Below are 13,571 nucleotides of genomic sequence, written 5' to 3'. Positions count from 1 at the left end.
AGTTTTATACAAATGTCCTGCTTTTGTCTGAGGAATGGACAAATAATCCATCTAAGAATGATCATACCTTGCTAGCTAGGAATCAACTAATCTCAATCAAACTCAATAACATTGGTTTCCTTTGTATGCTTTACGATACTGGATTCTTTTGTCTTTGATTATTATAGTTCTTCATCAGAAAAGAGTTCTTCCATTCTGATAAGCTAGGATACAGGGTGCTGCCCACATTGAGGAGCATAAAATTAGAAATGCAATTATTCTGTAAAGAGGTTTAGAATAGGAATGTATCAAATATAGGTGTTTTTTAAATGTTTAAAATATTAACTAAAGAGAGTTCACTTTCATCAGTTAACCTCAAAGAGTGATTCTTCCCAGCAGTGGAAGCCTTCTCTCATTTGGCTACCCAAGGCTTTTGAACACATCCACTCATCAAAAAGGAGAGTGTAAAAAAAAAAAAAAAAAAAAAAAAAAAAGGCGATTGTGGCATATCTCAGGCAGGAGTCTAGTCTAATTTCTACTTACCTGAAAGCCTTGCTTCTGGCACTGACTGCCTCTTCTGGTCACCAGCGAGGCATCCCTGATTGCTGCACTTTGGGGCCTTGCATGGGTTGGGGAAGGTGGTTAGTTCCTAAAGTGCTGTTTCGCAGCATCAGATCCAGGACTTCTAGACAGCAGAGACAGACTGTGCGGCACTGCTCAGCGTTCTTTGAAGCTAACTTGGGAAAGTTTACAAGACGTCACTTGAGAGACCTGAAAAAAAGTGAAGTACTCTTCTGGGAGAGCTGTCCTTTGTTGAGGTCCAGTAAGATTGTTTTGAATGGTTTCTCCTTTTTTTCAGCATTTTGCTAGATACAAAGTAGGAAATCGTGTCCTTTCTTACTGTCAGGATAGATAATTAAAAATAAAAACATATTTAGCTAATATGTTAGTAGTAGTGGGCTATATTAGATTATCACATTCAAACTTGAAATTTGTTGCCTTTTGCAAGTAAGGTTACGTATAATCTAACCGGAAACTGAAATACAGTGCTTTACCACAAAAATAATTTGCAATTCATTTTGCAGTGAGCCATTTAGAGAAATTCTGAAATATGCCTCTGTGACATTCTTTTTTTCCATATACATGTTTTTAATTGTTCTTCACATGAAAATAAAAGCTGCACGTTCCTGTTTTGTTTGTATTTTTACAAATTTCTAAACTCTTGTACCTTCTTAGTGTCAGTCTTGCAAAGACTTTGAGGCTGACAGCAGTGAAATTTTTGAGACGCCATGTCTACTGCTGATGAATTTTGTATGTTGCGTACCACTGTTAGATTTTCGTGAACGTTTTGTTATATATCTGAGTTAAAGGTATGTGAAGCATAGTTTAGTGAATTCACTGCTGTAAATACAAATATGTGGAGACATATGATGAACATATATGGGGCATTTGCTTTGTAAGAAGTTAAGCTTTTAGATAAGGTCTATGAGTACTAAGCTGAATCCAAAAACTTGTGATCCTTTTTAGACATGAGAAAAAGATAATGTTGAAGGATTTTTTTTTTCTAGATTACATTGCCAAAACTTTTAATCCTTAAACAAGAATCTTACCTGTGTTTCAGGATCACAAATAATATTTTATGGTAATGTGTTGCTTTTGGTGAAAGTTAACTAATGAGTAGACTTAACTGTGTACCTCTGCTTTACCATAAAACTTGTAGCTGTGACCTGTACATTTACAAATACATATTTTTTTGTGTGTAGTAGGAGGTCTGAATGAATGGAAGCTGTATTGCAGTAATGAACTTTTACTAATCTGTCTAATCTTCTTATCTAATGCTGCAGAACAAAATCCTAGACCTGCCCAGATGACTTTAATGGGAAATTGGTTTAATCCTTTTGTTTACTAAAGTGCCATAAGTACCATGGCTTTAAATTGCATTGTTTTAATTACAGAAGATTTTATAAATTTGAGCTTGTTGTTTGTTCATGGAGATTGTCTGTCTCCTGCAATCTAATCCTGTATTGTATTTCAGTTTTACAACAAAATAAATAAGTTATTTGCACAAAATTGATTTCCTTCATATAATCTTGGGCCTTGAAAGGTGGGGCCCAACTGGCTTTTGAAATTAGTGATGAATCCTAATTGACATTGTCTCTTCTTTTTAACTATAAAAAAAAATTCCTGTGTAATACGGGTGTGAAGTTGATTGCTTTTATGCAAGGGCTATCTGAGCAGGATTTTTTAAAATGTGCCCAAAAGCACTGTTTTACCAAAGCAGTATATCCCAATAAATTCAGTAACATCAAAAAACAGGGTGAGGTAAGAATCAGAGAGGAGGAACATTAGAAAACTATATCCCTTTTACAGGGCAATGTCTCATCACTGCCCACTTTCCGCAGTGGTACAGGACAAATTCCCATGAAACAACAGAAATAACTGTTAATTATTTTCTTTAACCTCTTGTGGTATCTGCCTCTGATTATTTCTTGCTGACATCACACGGACTAGTGTACATGAGGGACTGGCAGCAATGATTTGTAAAGTCAATGTCAGAGCTCTTGATCAGGGCAGTTGCAATCAGCATTGTGCTTGACCTCGGCTGTATGGATGTAAGCAATAATAGGAAAATTAGGCCTTATGTACTCAGCTTTTCAACTGCTGAGAAAAATTGGCAAAAACTTAGTGTCACGAAGGAAGCTTTCTCTAGCAGTTTTCTTTCTGTGTTGATTTAACTTGAATACACTCTTCTATGCTAAATGCCTGTTTATCTACTTAAGCAGAGATGCAGGAGGATAGACTTAGTTATTGAAAAAAGTTAATGGAGCTACTATGAACATGGCATTGTTAACAGGGCTACTATGAGCAAATGGTATTGACCATGTCTGCAACACACGATGGTGTAATCTATGAAACAGGAATTATGGTAGACATGCTAATACTGCCTTATATCCACGCTAATTATCCCCGTTGGGAGGAAAAGTTTATTGTTCACAGCAGTTCGCTAACATGGTTTTACTGCTTCGGGGTCCTTAACTGCTATTTCCATTGGTAAGCCCAAATTAGGGCTCTTTGGTTGCTCTCTTTAGGGAACAGAAACCAGGGTCTTCTGTCTTTTGTGGGCTTTGGTGTGGAGGGAAGGAGGAGAGTCTATTAAATTTAGCAATAGCTACTGTAAGGCCTTTTTTGTATTTTCCAGAACTTACTCCATTATTCCATGTATGCCTTATTTTTTTAACTTAGACTTTGTCGTTGCTGCTTCTGTTTGAATAGTGAATTCTCTAGATACTGGCTAATTGGTTAATTGAACATCAAAATTATTTGCTGCAGTTCTCTGTCTCTGTGTGCTTGGCTGCTGCCAAAAGTATGAACATTGTTGTCAGACTCTTTATTATTTTGCATCAGCAGTGTTTTTCTTGGAATGCTAAAAATATGTTTGAGCGTTTCTTCCTTAGTTTTTTTTCTTCCAGTTCAGATATCCAAACTCTAGAACTGTACTTGAAAATTTTTTGCTTTCTTTTTTCCTAATCAGAAAATTGTTTCCTGTATGTTCTGGTTGACCATGATTTCTTGTAACTCTAAAGGGAGATCAGTAAGTGAAACAGGACCTCCTGAACACCTCTTATGAAGGACCTTCCAGAAAACTGAGATGTGTCTAGGTACTTAACCAGTCTGAATGATGGCACCAGCAAAAGCTGCTAAGGATTTCTATGGCAATTTAATTAGCTGTATAGATTTGCGATATTTTAGGAATGAATCTAGCTGTTCTCTAAACTTTTCATAGGTGATCTTTTATTACTGGCTGTCATTTAACAAAACATTTTTTGTTCTTTTTGTTTTAATTTTGTAGTTTCCTGTAAAAGTGTAAGCTTTGTAAAGAAGCTTTATCATTTTAATTATTTGTGCATTTAAGCAAAAAGGGAGGAAAAACAGTAAAGAAAGTTAATGGAGATGTATTTCGAGATGTTACACGGATGACTACATTCACATAAAATTACCAAAAGATTGGAATTCTTACAATTGTAACAGAATTTGCCAGAGTAGCTTCAGTTTCTGGAGATGATGTGATTAAAATACTGTAATACAGTTTCTGTTACAGTACAATTAATGCACAGGGTTTGAAGCACAGGGTTTGATTTTCTTCTTACAAAGAGGTTAGTTTATCCAAAGAATATTTGTAGGAGAAAATGAAAACACAAAGAGCATTTCTGTACAGATCCTTTCATTAATGAAATGCAGTGCTGGTTTATGTTGTCAGATATATTCCAGGTTAGTGTGCAACACGGATGTAAAAGTTACAGCAAAACCACAAGATAGATCTCCATGAACAGAATCATAACATCACTAATCACAAAGGTAGCAGAATCGTAACTTGTCACTACTCATAACTTACCACTGTGTACGGTTTTCTCAAATGTAAACACACGTTTGTTACCGCTATCCTATATGGCTAATAAGAACACGGATGAATTCTATTAAGGCAAGAAAACCAATTCAACTTCACCCTCCCTCACAAAAAAAGTAATCTTGTTTTCCTGAACACTGCAGTGGCGCCGTTCCACGGTGGCACTTCCATTGAGTTGTCTTTGTGTCTCACGTCTCTTCTGAAGAGACACAGTTGGGAGCCTCCTCCTGCACTGCATGAGGCAGAGAAAATGAACCATGTTCAGTCAACATCACCACGTAGCAGTGCACCTGGTCACGAGTGCCATTGTACTGTTACAAGTAAGAGATCCCAGCTTAGTGAATGGCAGGGGGACTTCCTCTACAAGAGCGTTACCCAAGATGTGCTAAGCAAGCAGAAATTTAATTTTACCTCCTGAATACGGCCTATATCAGACTATGTCCCTGAAATGATGAGCAGAAACGGGGCTTTGTTTTTCCCTCAGCCAGTTTGGTTTTTGCCAGACTTTTTCTGCCACTTCTGCTTCATCTACAGGACTATGTTTCCTTTGCGCAAAGGCAAGAGAAATTTAGAAGAAAAAAAATACCCTGTGGAAAATACAGTCGCATACTTGTTTCCTTTGCTATTAAAACTTCTTCTGCAATGCAAGCAGAAAGCAAGAAAATCTTCAAGCATTTCGCAATACTTGCAGCAGAAAGATGCTATGTGAAAAGCTCAGTGTCTCTGTAATTGAGATAGAGGCCAAATAACAAAAAGAGGTGAAAAGAGAATTACTAGAAACTGAAAATCATTGGTTAGGAAATAAACTGACAGAATTTTAGAATGATTTATCTTATAATTCAGGGATCTCAGGAGGTCTCCAGCCTAACCTCCTACTCAAAGCAGGGTCAGCTAGATCAGACCAGGTTACTCAGGGCTTTATCCAGTCGGGTTTTGAAAACCCCCACGAATGGAGACTGCACAACCTCTCTGGACAATGCAGTCTGCTGCCAGACTGTCCACATGGGAGGGGAAAATTACCACACAAGCAGCCTGAAGCCCTCTTGTTTCAATGTATGTGCGTTGTTTCTTATTCTCCCACCATGCCTTGTGTGAAGAGTCATCTTCTTGGTGAAGTCCTCGTAGATGTTGTACAGCTGCTGTTAGGTCCACCCAAGCCATCTGTTCTCCATGCTAAACAAGCCCTGAGTACAATCTCTTTATGGTATTAAAATCCTTTTTATAAGGTGACACAGTGTTACAGACAAGTTAAAACCCACTTTTATGCAGCAATACACTATGTATTGTTTCATTTTAACTATTTCTTTTACATTTTTAAAAACAAGGCTGGTGTTTATGAGGACTTTAGCACAGTAATTCTTAAATCCTTGTATTGGTGAGTCTCATGCAGCAAGATTAATAATTGCATCCTACTTTCTCAGTCCAGTCAGAGAAATGTAAAATAGCAGATGTTCAATTCCGTTTTTCCGTTTCATCATTCTGTCACTCAAAAGCCTTAAATTCTCTGAATTTTGAAGGATTTTCATATTCAGTTTCTGAGAAGCTTTGTAAGAAAGCAAAAGCAAAAATCTGCTATATTAAACTTAAGTAGGGAGAAAAGATTGAAATCATAAGAGCTCATTATTCAGTCCCTTCAAGGCTTTTGTAGGAAGGTTCACAAGAAGGGAAATGTTGCCATCCTAAAAATTGAAATGGCTGTATCTTCACAAAACTTCTAGGGAAAATAAAGAGGGATGCAGTATGCTGACTATATGACACAGATAATTACTGTCTTGTATAAAATAATATCTGCCTGTTACAATTGTAATATTTATTTGTGGAATGTGATTTGCTCTTTATGAAAGGAAAGATATATGGAAGTATATGTTAAAGTACTCATTACTACAAAAGCATACATGCATGTATGCAAGATTTCCCACTTATAGTAAATAAAAAATAAACAGTTCTGCTCTGCTCATGTGACAAAATATTTTGATAACAGCTGCTTAAATTAAGAATCTGGAAAGAGGATTTATTTGAGAATCAGTATCCTGACAGCTGAACTCTTTGAAACTTCCCAGGTTCTGTGTCTCCAAAGTGAGGCATCTAATGGTTAAATCTGAGGGAAAGCAAATTTTTGCACAGTTTGGATGACTTTGGATATGGCTGAATAAAATATTGAGGAAGGAATATAGTGGTTATTGCTGGCAGCTGCCATCACAGAAGCATAATTTATATTTTCTGATAGTCTATAACAAAGGAGAAAATTTGAAAAGAGATGGTTAGTCATACTGAGTATCTAGATCTTATTTTTCAGAAGAACAATATTTGAGTTGCCTTTTGTTAACTGCAAATCCATGTGGATTTTTTTTTAACAGAACAGGATCAGATTTCAGTTTCACTCCTCAGAGATTGCAAGAAAAGAAGAAAACGACAGACTTTTTTCTTTCTGTTGCTCTATGAAGATATCTGAAATACTTCTATATTTTTGGTTGTTTTTGTTATCTCAGTCTTGCATTAGAACGTGTACTAAAGATGGATTATAAACTGCACATTTTTCTATGTCAAAATAACTATGTAAATTAAGTTCAGGGAAAAAACCTTACTTGCCCTGTTTGTATAAATACTTTTTGTTTTTGCTGTTGACTCCCACTTTACTAGAGTCTTAAGCTTTAATCGTTTTTTCTTTTGAAGTGTCATTTACAACTTGAGAAAATTTTTGGAAAGGAAATATAAGTTCTGTAGGAAATCCAACAGATTTGGACTTCTTGCAGATTTGTAGTGCTGGAAAAGCGAGTACTGGAAAAGCTACCTTAATTTTCCTGACATTTTTGAGGTAAAAATGTATGTTTATATGTTTCAGTGGGTTGTTTGGCTTTCTAAGGAAAAAATGTATGAATTTCTTCAAGTCATCCCTGAATTACCTAGGAAGTGAATGCAGAGCTTCAATTCTAATGAAGTTAAGGTTATTCAGTAGTTATCTTACTCCATCATCAAAGTATAAAAGAAAAACCAACCGTGACCAGATTTGATTATATCTATCTCCCCTAAAGTTTCTGAAGTATATTCTTATTTGAAATCCTTTATGTCTCTATTTTCCTTCAGTCTAAGTGAATGTTGTACATAAATATGATTTATATATAGAATCTTTTTATGTAATAATTAAATCACGTTTAAGGAACTCAGACAGGACTCTTAAATAGGCGGTCTGATTATTCTCAGCAAGAAGATCACCCAGTTTCTCCATCTAGATAATGAAACCTTTTGAAAATTGGGACGCTTGTTTAATTGTCTAACTATAAATTTAGGATCCTAATTTTAGGGTGAGTTATTTTGAAGAAATTCATTTCACTTGGTGAATCTTTTTCTTACTATAACATGTCACAAGCTATACTTAGATTGTGGAACAGGATACTTGCAGATTCCTTAAATCTCTGTGTTGTTTGTCCAGCTAATGGAAAGGACATCCTGAGTATACGACCCAGCTGGAGGCACATTACGTGCCATCAGGTGCCCAGCCGGAGAGTCAGGGTAGGGTCTACCATACTGCACATGCACATAAATGCAGATAGAGGCACAGTTAGTGTATTTGGATTAAATTCTTATTTCCAGTCATAGTTCTGATGGTTCTTACCTAAATTCTAAAATTTGAAGAATAAAAGACAAGAACTTTCTCAGTTCTGCTCCTGTCCTGTGTTGTAAAACTCTGTTGTTGCTATGTCGTATTAACAACATCTGAGCGATCACATAGTCGCTGCAAACAATGACTTAAAACTGTGTTTATGTAATACTACTAAGTAACCTATATACAATTTACTTAAATTCTTTCAACAACCCATCTTTTTGTCCAAATCAATGGTAAGTCCTATAAACATATCTCGTGGCCAGAAATTCTGTGTACCTTTCATGGTGTTGGTCTTCTGATGACGGTGTGCAGTCCCCTCTGTGCAGTCGCTGACCAGTTCCCCTTGATTTACTCTGGTGTGGTTCTGCCCACTCTCTGCAGTCTGGACAGCAGCAAGCATAGACTATATAGGCAGAGAGAACTGTACCTTGGAGCTGACAAATCCCAGGAACAGTAAAACTTTAGCAGAAAACTAAAATCTATAGTCTGATGTTGTTATTTGTCAAGTTGGGTTCCAGAAATTGAGTGCAGGCTGCCCAGTGCAGTTCAGAACAGGACTGGAACTCCATCTATGAACAGGACTCTTTCCATGTCTCATTCTGCTGTAGAGCGCTGGGGAAGAGACCTATTTTAATGGTAAGAGTGGGAGTTCTCCACAAAAGGGCCTTTTGTATGCTATCTATTAACTCAGATTGTGTCATGCATCATTATAAAATGTTTCAGATTTGTGCTGAATGACAATAAGAATTTCAGATGTGTTGTTTGGAAAAATATGACTATATTTATGCAAAGCTGCCAAAATATAGCAGTGCTGTTCCAGACATCCTTTCACAACTCGTTTTATTATGAGTATTTTCCCTAACAGAATAACAGTGTATGCATTCACGCAAAGCCTACAAGTAGCGTGAAAAAATAAATACATATTATTGTCTGTTATTTCACTCTTGCAAGTTTTTTGGTTATCTCAAAAGGTGAGCTATTTTTACAGGTGTAGTACTAATATTTCAGCCAAAATAATTTATTGATTATCTAGGTATTTGTATATGTGAATTGACAGGACTCTTTTTCCCACATGCCATAACTAATACTAGCAGAGAAGTACACTGTAGATGTAGATAGTAACTGCTTGGATGTAACTAATAGACAGCTTCCTACTTTGGTAGGAAGAATGAAACTCAAGTAAATGTGTAAAAAGACAATCTCATTAAATAAATATATCCTTTAAAACTTTAAATTCATCCCAGATAAGCCATGTTTTTCTTGTTTCTTTATAGTAGCTTTAGGTTTATGAAAATTAATGTTGCTATATTACCTTGATATTTTTTCATGATAAAATAACTGCTTTTCCAGAGAAGAAAAATGCAGACTGAACCTAGCCAGACTCCAGTAAAGTGCTCATTCACAAGGGTGGGCTTGATGTTTCACTGAGTACTGAACTAATCTAGTAATTTCAGTCTTAGTAGCCTCTCCTAGTTAACTTCCACTTGCAGCAGGGCTGTAGTGGTTACCCAGGAGTCTTTGTGCTGCCATATTTAAGTGCTGTAAATGCATCTTGGGAGTTGCACTTTCAGTCTGTTTTAATTTGTGGCTGTCAGACTTGGATGTTGTAATGACGCACCAGTGACTCGTGCAGAGGCAGTCACGTAGTTAGTCCAAGCAAGACTACGCAGAACTTTGGAGGAGTTTGTCAGAGCTGTGTAGCGGGGCAAGAGTAGAAAGTTGCATGAGGTAAGCACAAAAAATGCTAATGCGCATTAGAGAAAATAATTTCAGCTTAACCACACAGGCTGTGATGAGTTGTGATGGTAAGGCGCTCAGTTACTAAAATAATGGACCAAATAGTTACCATAGGTAGGGTTATGATAAGGTCAGTGAAGAATTAAAATTATTGACCTGGCTCTGTTTGTAGCATGTATAATATGTGGGTACAACTATGGGCTGTGCATAACAATTCAATGAACTTTAACTAGATAGGAAACTAAATTGCCTGTGCTGTTTATTATGAGGTCATTCAGGACTAAGGAAACATTGTGGTAATGCTATTGTGGCCATCATTATCTAAAGATGATTCAAGACTGATTGGGAAAAATTAATATGCATACATATATTTGATTAGGCAAATCAAATCAAGCATATTTGATTAGGCAGACTGCTAGAGTGGGGGAAAACAAAGTTTGGAGGGTCAAAAGGTCTTTTCAGGTTTGTAAAGTAGTAACCTTCATGAATAAACATGACCTCAGGAGAACAACCTCTGAGGACTCGAACAGAGCAGGGAAAGAGAATTAGAGCATTCGGGAGGGTATCTTCTCTGAGAAGACGACAGGCAGATAATTTGTTGTCTCTGGAACATGGAAGAGGTTACCTGGAGGCTGGAGTGTGATTATCTGTTCAGAGTATTCTGATTTTCACTCTTACTATATATTCTATTCATTTAGTGGTCACTTCACAACCTTATATACTAAAGTATATAAGTGTCTACTTGTAGTTAATTGTTACTTTAGAAGCCGTGGTCTGCAAAGTACTTAATCATGAGTTGAAGAACTCCATTGCCTAAAGCTACTTTTAAATACACAAAATAAAAATAAATACACTCTTTGCTTTAAACAGAAGTTCTCAGTGAAAGAAAATGTCCTTCAGTTGTTCTTCCCTTTGGGCAATTTATCCAGCCCAAATGCAGCAGGGAGAGTCTGAAAGAAGGACATGGCTCCTAGCAATAGTTACCTCCGCAGAGCTGCTTAAGCTGCTTTGCTTTGCTTTAAAGTTTTTAGTTTGCCTTTGGATTTTTCTGAGAAGTTGTATAGGGAGAAATTCAGAGTGCAGGTAGTTCAGAGTGAATTATTAGTTTGTACAGAAATGTAAGCCACGGGCATTGGCCTAACTGCGCTGTTATAATCTATATGTTTTAAGCTTAGGTTTGCCAGGAGCCTGAAAAGATGCCCTTTGCATTCGTTTATACCAGTCAACCAAAACAGAGGCTTGAGGGCATACAAACCCCAATGGATGTTTTGGCCTGACTTGGAAGAACTGCTGGTAGCTTAGTCAGTAAAGACTTTTGATAGTGATTTTCATGCATTTTAAAATTGTACTTGGTTTTGTTTTTTGAGTTTCCTTTTAAATCTCCATAAAAAGTCACTGGTTTAGCCTGCAGAAGTTAGTCTAGACAATTTCTAATAAGCAACAATATATTAATGCTATTACTGTCACTAACTTGAAAGAAAATGACTGCAAGTTTTTAGGTGAATGATAATAATAGTGAAGCCTGCTTTCCTACTTCTTCATATCTTACATAACTACCACATTATGTCTGCTCCCTTCAGTGGTTTCCTTCACATTCTTTACTCTTCACACCCCTAAATCCCCCCCCAGCTGTTGCTTACAGACACTAAATCCTCTTTCAGTACTCCTCTTCCCTCCAGTATCCCCACTTCCTCTTCCAAGCCCTCACTGTACTAGTTGGCCAAAAAACAGGCACCTGGTGAGGTGCTCTGTAGACTTTCCCATAATGATGGCACTCATTTCAGTCTCCTTACTCAATCTAGCTGTCAATTTTTGTGAAATTTGCAGGAAGCCAGTATACTTGAGATCTCAACCATTCTATCAGATTCGGTTACAATTGACTAAAGGGTTCAAAAGCTATTGTGGAACCACTTGACAGATGGATTAGATGGGCCAACCTCATAAGCCGCATATCTTTAGGAAATGAGGCTGAAACCACTGATCATTCTTTTCCAGCAGTAACCAAGAAGTATTTATTTCTTCTTGATCTATTTCTGAACAAAACAAGATCTGTACCCATTCTTTCTTCTATAGCCAAACTTTTAAAACCTGGGTGTAATATTCTGATTAGATAGTACCATTAAAGGCTTAAACTCTGTTTTCAAACTGTAAATCATTACAGTTTCATTTATGTGTAGCTTACAAATAACATGGAACAAACGGTAGGAAGGAGCTTCTGAGAGAGCAAAGAAGAATATGCAAACTGCTCTCTTTCAAAATGTGAGATACCCTAAGAGCAGCAAATCAGCTCTTCCTTCTGGTTTGTAAGGGTAAAAATGTGGCTTTATGTATTCTTCTGCCTTCCACACCACTGCCTCCCTTAGAGGAGGGATCATTCGTGTAAGAGAGCGTGGAGGAAAGTGCTACAATAGCCACACAGGTATTCACGCTCTGGGTTGCACAAGAGCTCCTGTTTGGACACTGCTGAACCCAAGTTGTCTCTGTGTATTTATGTCACTGCAGGCCAGAATTTATAAGCCCTTTTGGCACCTGGTGTTCTGGAAAACGTGATGTTAATGGTGAGCTTGACTGGTAGGATTAGTGCTTATCCAGAACTAATAAATCCTCCTGCATAAATATTTCTGCTCTGTGTTTTCAAATACATTCCATAGTACCCATGTTGTTAGGGCTTATTTATTATTTGCTCATTATCCCAGTATTTGTGTTCAGTATCCCAGGTAGCAGAGGACTGACTATAATGAGAGAGAGCAGAAATCGAAAGCAGTAAGCCATAAACATAATCATCCCCGAGACAGACGTAGAAACTCCCATGTTTCTGAGCGGCCACAAAATACTGATTATTGTGACTATGTGGTATACAAGTAGCAGTGGTAGTCTGCCATGGCCTACAAGTGTCAAAAGTGGCCTGTCTAATAGACAGCTGGGGGATATGTAGATTAGCTGCTAATCATGCAGCTGCCCTGGCACAGAGCAGTACGTACTGGGTAGCAGTGAGTCATGAGGTATGTTGGTAATAGGTGCCTCTAAGGACTTCTGCAGGCCTGGCAAGGAGGTAGGTATGGGGTAGTGGTTGAACAAGGGATATTTAGAGCATAAGGTGTTAAGTATGGGTGCTGGAGCCTGTAAGAAGTCACTGATACTATAAGACAGCTTAGAATTAAGATGCTTAAGTTGGGATCACTAGGTAAGGTTTGGGAGTTTAGAACAAGGGGCATATGAGAAGAGCTTTGACACTTGGCAGTGTCTGACACCCTCCTCTGTCTCAGATCTTTCCTGTTGGGTCTGCTGGATATTGAGGTACGTTAGGTCCTGTTAGCTATGAAACAGAGTAGAGATAGAGGAAACAAAGCCAAGTAAATCTGTTTCTTGTGTTGCTCCCATAGAAAAGGAGAAAAATATATTTTTCCTAAGCCAAAAACTTTGGGTGCCATTAATATAAAATCTTCAGATTACATGGAAAAGTTTAGTTGTTTTACTAGACCAAAGCAGGAACCTGGTACAGTATAAATGTCTGATGCTCATATGGCATGTACACAATATGGAAAATCCAGTCATGCCCCCCTACAAATATATCCCTGCAAGAAAATTCATAACATACACGCTGGCAAAACCAAGCATTTGCCAAAGTTGTTAAGGTTTCCTAGAAGGGAAACCTAGAAGGGTTTCCTTTCTACATTAAGGTCCATGTTCTCCATTATAGTAATAAAGCTGTGGTTTATATCAAGCTGGGAGTCATTAACTGATAGTCACTGTGAATCTTGCAGAAACATACCCTTTGCAAATTGCCTTTCAAAGGCAGAAGAATCCCCAGGTTATTTTTAGGGTTGTTTGTTTCATTTTGCCTTT

The 13,571-nt window shown here is 37.3% G+C and overlaps 1 protein-coding gene across 7 annotated transcripts in view; it reads left to right on the top strand.

Moving 5' to 3' along the window:
• Window positions 1-13,571, top strand: part of LOC104146876 (E3 ubiquitin-protein ligase RNF180) — a 71,761-nt gene that overhangs the window by 37,042 nt on the left and 21,148 nt on the right. The gene's annotated exons all lie outside the window — the stretch shown is intronic.

This window comes from Struthio camelus, chromosome W (assembly GCF_040807025.1).
Source record: "Struthio camelus isolate bStrCam1 chromosome W, bStrCam1.hap1, whole genome shotgun sequence".
NCBI lineage: Eukaryota > Metazoa > Chordata > Aves > Struthioniformes > Struthionidae > Struthio > Struthio camelus.
The sequence above is the reverse complement of the archived record's forward strand: the minus strand, read 5'-3'. Positions and strand labels throughout refer to the sequence as shown.